Source organism: Portunus trituberculatus, chromosome 21 (genome assembly GCF_017591435.1).
Source record: "Portunus trituberculatus isolate SZX2019 chromosome 21, ASM1759143v1, whole genome shotgun sequence".
Classification (NCBI taxonomy): Eukaryota; Metazoa; Arthropoda; class Malacostraca; order Decapoda; family Portunidae; genus Portunus; species Portunus trituberculatus.
In genome coordinates, this window is record NC_059275.1 from 7927485 (window position 1) to 7934984 (window position 7500).

Below are 7500 nucleotides of genomic sequence, written 5' to 3' on the forward strand. Positions count from 1 at the left end.
AAGAATGTAAGTAGGAAACGTGGATGCAGGGAAGGAAGGATAGAGGGAGGAAGGAGGAAGGATTGAGGGAAGAATTATGTAAGAAACGTAGGATTTGCAAGGAGTAATGTAAAGTAAGAAAGGGGTACAGTGGAACCATGCGTGCTTTAGGATCCGAGGGGTTTCCAAGCGCACGGGTTCGAATCCTGTCCACGGTCCGAGTGTAGGTTGGGCTTCCTCAATCGGGGCAACGGTTTCCTAGCGGGTGGGCTTTGAGATAGGAGGTACCCCAAAAAGTATCCCCTTTAGCCCATAATTTCCCCTGAAAAGCCCACATGGTATAAATAGAAAAAAAAAGAAGAGGAGTAACGAGGAGAGAGGTAAGACAAAAGGGAAATGAAAAAAAATGGTGTAGAAAACTGGAAGGGAATTTGAGGTTGGAGGAGTGAAGGAAAGGAGAGAGGATAGGAAAGTATAGGAAAAAAAAATAAGCGACGAAAGAGGAATAAATAAAAAGGTGAAGAGAACATAAGAATATTTTTGGTGATTTCTTTCTCTTTTCTTGATGAGAGGGAAGAAATGGAAAAAAAGAAAGGAAAGGAGAGGCGATAGGAAGATTGGGAACTGGGAATGCCACCTCACGGCCCGACTCTCTCTCTCTCTCTCTCTCTCTCGGAAATTCCCGCTTAGGTCGAAGAGTCATGCCTAAACGTCACTATTCGCGGTGACTTCACGACGGCGACAGTGAGGAGGGAGGAGGCAGGTGGTGGGTCCTAGTGGCAAGGGTGGGGGGTGGGTTCGAGTGGTAGGGGAGAGTGGTTCCGAGGGGTAGGGGGTGTAGGTGGGTTGCTTCGATGGGTTGAAGGTGGGGGTGTGATTACTAGTGGTTTGGGGGAGTTGTGGTTCCAAGTGGTATCGGGTGGGGGATGGTTCCTAGTGGTTGGTGGGGCACGTGGTGGTTCCGAGGATAGTGGTAGATGGTAAGAGGGATGGATAGGTGGATGGTACACAGGTATGGGGATGGTTCCGAGTGGTAGGTGGGAGGGGTGGGTGGGTGGCGCGAGGGGCAGGAGTGGTGACGAGGATGATAAAAGTGAGGAGGACATTAAATAAAGACGTGTCCGCTTAATATAACGAATAACACAAGGTAACTCGAATTAACACTAAAACAGCAAAAATAATAAGAAAAATGTAAAGAAACGAGCAAAAATCTAGAGAGAAAAGAGAAAAAGGAATATGGACAACGAATAATAATAATACAAATAGAGAAAAAAAACAAAAATAAAAAAAAAATAAAAAGACAAAAAAACATGAGAAAAATAAAAAAAAACGCAGATGTAGACAAGCACAAATAGAAAAAAAATAAGAGAAAAAGAAAACAAAATGGAAAAGAAAACGAAAACAGTCACCGAAACAAAACAAAAACAATCCATCTCAACAAGAATAAGGAAAAAAGACTAAAAAGACAAAAAGACAAAAAGAAAAAGAAATAAGAAAAAAAGCACTCAGAAAAAGAAAATAAAGAGAAAAAATAAAAAAAACTCATTCTCATCTTACACTACCTGGAAGCGCCAAGATGATGAGTCCTGGAATCACCGCCCTGGGTCCTGGAAGGCGTGGAGGCGACCCTGGAAGACGACCCTGGAAGGCGCAAACAAAACAGACTAAGTGACGATGACAAAAAAAAGGAAAAAAAGAAAAAAAGCGAGGAAAGACCCATTACCGAGGAGGAGGAGGAGGAGGAGGAGGAGGAGGAGGAGGAGAATGGAGGAGTTAGGCATTCCGGAACCAAGCTTTTCTAATTGTGTTTTTTTAAGAAAGAGATTACGAGTGTTTTTAGTGGTGGTGGTGGTGGTGGTGGTGGTGGTGGTGATGGTGATGGTAGTGGAGGAGTAGGAGTAGGAGGAGGAGGAGAAGGAGAAGGAAGAGATAGAGGGAAGAAGAAGAAGAAGAAGAAGAAGAAGAAGAAGAGGAGGAGGAGGAGCAGGAGGAGGAGGAAGTGAATAGGCTGTCTGACTCATGTTGCCTCTTTCCTCCTCCTCCTCCTCCTCCTCCTACTCCTCCAACTGTCCTTAATTTGTCCTTCCTTATATCATGCTCATATTTCTCTTAATTCTTGTTTATCCTCCTCCTCCTCCTCCTCCTCCTCCTCCTCTATTTCATCTTTATCTCTAATATTATTTTCCAGGAATAATGATATTTCTTTCCACGTAATGAAGACGATGAAGGAAATAAAGAACATGACGAAAGAGAACGACAAAAAAAGGAGAAAGACACACACACACACACACACACACACACACACACACACACACACACACACACACACACACACACACACACACACACACGCACAGCGAATAAATAAAATGCAAATATAGGAACAAATAAGATATAAATGCTTACATATGAAGATAAAATAGTTAGCAAGATGATAAATAAGGAAAACAAATAAGTAAAGAAGGAAAACCAAAGAAAACATGTAAATAAATAAGACAAGGAACTAGACAATTGACAAATAGGAACTGGATAAAAAACAAATAATGAAGAAGTAAGAATGATTTCCTACCTCTCAAATTTCAGTCACTCATCCACACAATTCATATCACTTCACTAACTTCACTAACTTCACTTCACTAACTACACTTCACTAACTTCACTTTACTATTCACTTCACTACTACACTTCACTAACTTCACTTCACTAACTCACTTCACTAGCTTAACTCCACTACTACACTTCACTAACTTCACTTCACTAACTTCACTTCACTTTCACTTTCACTTCATTTCACTTCACTTCACTTCATTACTACACTTCACTAACTTCACTTCACTTACTTCACTTCACTTCTACACTTCACTTCACTACTGCACTTCACTAACTTCACTTCTTCATTCACTTCACTTCACTTCACTTCACTTACTTCACTTCACTTCTACACTTCACTTCACTACTGCACTTCACTAACTTCACTTTACTATTACACTTCACTAACTTCACTTCACTAACTCACTTCACTAGCTTAACTTCACTAACTGCACTTCACTAACTACTTCACTAACTTCACTTCACTAACTTCACTAACTTCACTTCACTAACTTTACTTCACTAACTTCTTCACTAACTTCACCAACTTCACTTCACTACTACACTTCACTAACTATTTTACCAACTTCCTCCATGAAAATATTCAGATAAAAGACAAAAATGCAGAGGAATGAAATCTTAACCACAGAAGAAAAATAAGATACTAGATTATATAACACTTTCTTTAATACGAAGGAAATAGTGGGTATAGGTTGCTCTCTCTCTCTCTCTCTCTCTCTCTCTCTCTCTCTCTATCTTATCTCCCTGGATCGCCGCTATCGTTAAGGCGCTGAATTCCGGGATAGCCACTAATCTCTCACTCTTGTGTGTGTGTGTGTGTGTGTGTGTGTGTGTGTGTGTGTGTGTGTGTTTTCTCTTCTCTCTTGCTTCTGTCTTCTCTTTTCCTTTTCTTTTATTCCCTTCTTCCTTATTCCTTTTCGTCATTATTTTCATGTTTTTTTTCAATTTTTTCTTGTTTTATTCTTATTTCAATTTTTTCGTTCCTTTTCTCGCCTTATTTCTCTCTCTCTCTCTCTCTCTCTCTCTCTCTCTCTCTCTCTCTCTCTCTCTCTCTCTCTCTCTTCATTTTCATTTTCTTTTTCTTTCCTTCATTTCAGTTTTCGTTTTCCTTTTTCAGTTTATTTCCTTTTCCTTTTTCACATTATTTGCTTCATCGCGTTTTCTTTTTCCTTTCCCTCGACTTATTGTTTCCTTCACCTTTTCCTCCTCCTCCTCCTCCTCCTCCTCCTCCTCCTCCTGCTCTGTACCACCAAGAATTCCTGTGGTCTTATGAGGAGAGGTCTTGGTTACACGTTCATTCCTCTCCCTCTTTCCTCTTCCTTCATCTCTTTTTCTCTCCTCTTACTCATTTATTGTTGCTTCTTCTCATTTCGTTTCTTTCTGTCCATTTTAATATTTTTTCCTTTATAATCGTCTTCTTTTATTCCTTTTCGTATTTTTTTTGTTTTTCTTTCCAATCTGGGTTTTTTTCTTTTCTCTCGGTATGTTTTTGTTCTTGTTTTTTTTTTCTCTTCTATTCCTTATCATTTTTTTTTATTTATTTTGCCTCTTGTATTCGTTCTCTTCCATACTGAATGCATTTCTTTCTACTTCCTGTTGTTACTGTTCTATTTGTTCTTCCTCTTCCTCTTCTTCTTCCATCGTATTTTTTTTAGCTTCTTCGTCTTTATCATCTTCGTCATCTTTTCCTTCTTCCTTTTCTTCCTTCCTTTTTCTTTTGCTTCTTCGTCTTTTTGTTCGTCTTTATCATCATTGTTATCTACTATATTCTTTCTTCTTCTTCCTCCTCCTCCTGTTCTGCTTCTTCTTCTTTTCTTCTTCTTCTTCTTTTACAGATGGACAAGGAAAACAACAAAGGAAAAAGGACCATAAGATAACAAAAATTCCAAATCCAAAAAAGAAAGACTAAAAATAAAAGGAAAGAAAAAAAAAACGGAAAAAAGGGTAAAACGAGAAGTGTCGCAATGTTTAAGCACCAAGCAATTCCTGTTATGAAAAGTGACACTCTCATTATCCAAGCATGGTGATGATGACGCATGCTGATGACTACTAGGTGACGGTGACGGCCATGCAGGTGGAGGAGGAGGAGGAGGAGGAGGAGGAGGAGGAGGAGGAGGAGGAGGAGGAGGAGGAGAGTAAGGAGGAGGAGGAGGAGGAGGAGGAGGAGGAGGAGGAGGAGGAAAAGGGAAAGAAAGAGTAGGAAAACATAAACACTTTCCTGGAATGAAGTGAAAAATATGTATAGAAGAAACACACAAACACACACACACACACACACACACACACACACACACACACACACACACACACACACACACACACAGGTGAGATGAGGGAGACAAGGTGACAGAGAGGCTCTTAATCTCAGTATAAAGAAGGTAGGGTAGAGCAGGGCAAGGCAAGGAAAGGGAAAACACGGCAGGGTAAGGAAAGGGAAGAAAAGGCAAGGGAAGGCAAGGCAAGGCAAAGCAAGGGAAGGCAAGGCAAGGCAAGGGAAGGTAAGGCAAGGCAAGGCAAGGCAAGGCAAGGCAAGGCAAGGCAGGATAACGCAAGGTAAGGGAAGGGAAGGTAAAGCAAGTCAAGGCAAGGCAAGAGAGGGCAAGGCAGGGTAAAGCAAGGGAAGTCAAGGGAAGGCAAGGCAAGGCAAGGCGAAACAAGCTAGGGGAAAACAAAGCAAGGCAAGGCAATGCGAGACAAGGCAAGGCAAAGCAAGGCAAGGGAGGGCAAGGCAAGGGAAGGCAAGGCAGGGCAGGACAAGCTGGAGCCACAACACACAACACCTGAGGGGCAAGAACACCGCCATACTGTAAACAAACCTTCCCCCAAACCTTATTTTCATAGCGAGACCCAGTGACGCGGCGGGAACTGGCGGAGAGAAAGAGAGAGGGAACGACGGAGAGAGAGGGAGAAGAGAGAGGGAGAGAGGAGAGGTAAGGGGGCTGACGGACAGATGATGGCGTCTCCTCCCTCACCTGCGGCACGTCTTGAACACCTGAACAATTAATGGGTGTGGGGTCCTCCTTGTCCTGCACGCATCTGATGAACACCTTACCGTTGCCGCTAATTACGATCCCAAGCTCAGGTGAGGGGAAAAAAGGCAAGGAAAATGAGGAAAACTAATGGTCACTGCGCATCACCGTAAGCAGCGACAATTACGGGGCATTAAAGGCAATCGCTAACGTGGCCGTGTGTAATTAGTGTCAAATGAATGGTGAAATGTGTCGCCGAGACGGGAACGCGATACCATGTGATGTGATACGCCCCGCCCCGCCCCGCTACTACTCCCCGCCCCCGCCCCGCCCATGTGAGGTGACCGTCTGCTGTACAGGTGTGTGTGTGTGTGTGTGTGTGTGTGTGTGTGTGTGTGTGTTATTGTTACTTTTTTGTTGCTACTGCTGAGGTACGGTTCTGCTACTACTACTGCTGCTGCTACTACTACTACTACTACTACTGCTACTACTACTACTACTACTACTACTACTACTGCTGCTACTACTACTACTACTAATCGTACTACTACTGCTACTACCACTACTACTACTACTACTACTACTACTACTACTACTACTACCACTACTACTACTGCGACCACTATTATCACTACTACTATTGTAACTAAATGAACGATCAATCAGTCAGTAAAACAAAATAAAATTAAAACAATAGCAAAGAAAAGTTACAAAAAAGTAATCATGAACGGAAATGCAAGTACGTAAATATGTGTGTGTGTGTGTGTGTGTGTGTGTGTGTGTGTGTGTGTGTGTGTGTGTGTGTGTGTCTCCATAAAACCCCGTGCGTGTTTATCAGTTTGTGCGCGTGTACCAAATATACCATGAGCACAAATGTAAAGTGAGTATTAATATCTTCCGATTTGATTTATCAGCTACAAGTAAGCACATCCTGTTGATAGGTCCTTGCGTGTGTGTGTGTGTGTGTGTGTGTGTGTGTGTGTGTGTGTGGGTGGGTGTGTGAACATTATGGCAGCTGCCCTTTCCGAGAGAGAGAGAGAGAGAGAGAGAGAGAGAGAGAGAGAGAGAGAGAGAGAGAGAGAGAGAGAGAGAGAGAGACCTTATAAGTAACGAAACTCCTTAAACATTCCCTTGACATTCCCTGGGGGGCGGCGTGTCTGTTGGGGCTGGGGGAGGGGACAGGACGGCGGGGCGGCAGGGCGGTGGCAAGATGGCAGGCCTACAGAGGTCACATGCCCACTGGTCACACTCACTCTCTCGCCTCACTGGAATATTAATTTTCCTAAGATTGGCGCTTTGGTGACGTCACGCCGCCGAGCCGTCTCATTGGCTCGTGAAGAACTGCCAAATGCCACCGCCCGTCATTATTGCCATGCCGCTGCTCCCTGCCATCCTGCCGTCCCTGCACCGCCCTGCCGTCACCACCACCACCGCCACCACCACGCCCGGGCCACAGTGTCCTGCCTCCTAAAGGGCGCCGCTCCTGGCAGGCAAAAAGGCTCGGGGAATAGGGCGGAGCGAGGCGGGGACGAGCGCGGCGGCATCTCAGCAGGTCTCGGGCGGCGGGGCTTAGTATCGCGGGACACACCACACAGCTGCCACTATTTGTACCGAAAAACCCATTGAGCAGAGACGTGTGCGCGGCAGTGATACCCGTGAGCCCGAGCAGTGTCGTGCCGTGCCGATCCCTTACTGGCTGTCCTGGCGGCGGAGTGATTTCTGTGTGTGCCATACAGTTGAACGAGTGTGACGCCCCCTGAGGCTCTCCTTTCTCCTGTTTTCTTTCTGAGCGTTGGTCCAAGCACTGTGGAGGAAGTTTATTGAGTCAGGAGGCAGCAGTGTCGGGGTCCTGTGCGCCTCCTCATGCCGAGAAGACCGCAGGTGAGCGAGGCGAGGCTTGGTGCCCCCTGAGACCCACCTGACGCGTGAGAGAATGAAGTTA

The 7500-nt window shown here is 44.5% G+C and overlaps 1 protein-coding gene across 1 annotated transcript in view; it reads left to right on the forward strand.

Moving 5' to 3' along the window:
* Positions 1-6972: 6972 nt before the first annotated feature.
* LOC123506972 overlaps positions 6973-7500 on the forward strand; it is a 66892-nt gene continuing 66364 nt past the window's right edge. Inside the window, exon 1 of the mRNA XM_045259434.1 lies at positions 6973-7500. This exon is cut by the window's right edge and continues 190 nt beyond it. The gene's annotated coding sequence lies outside the window, so the exon portion shown is untranslated.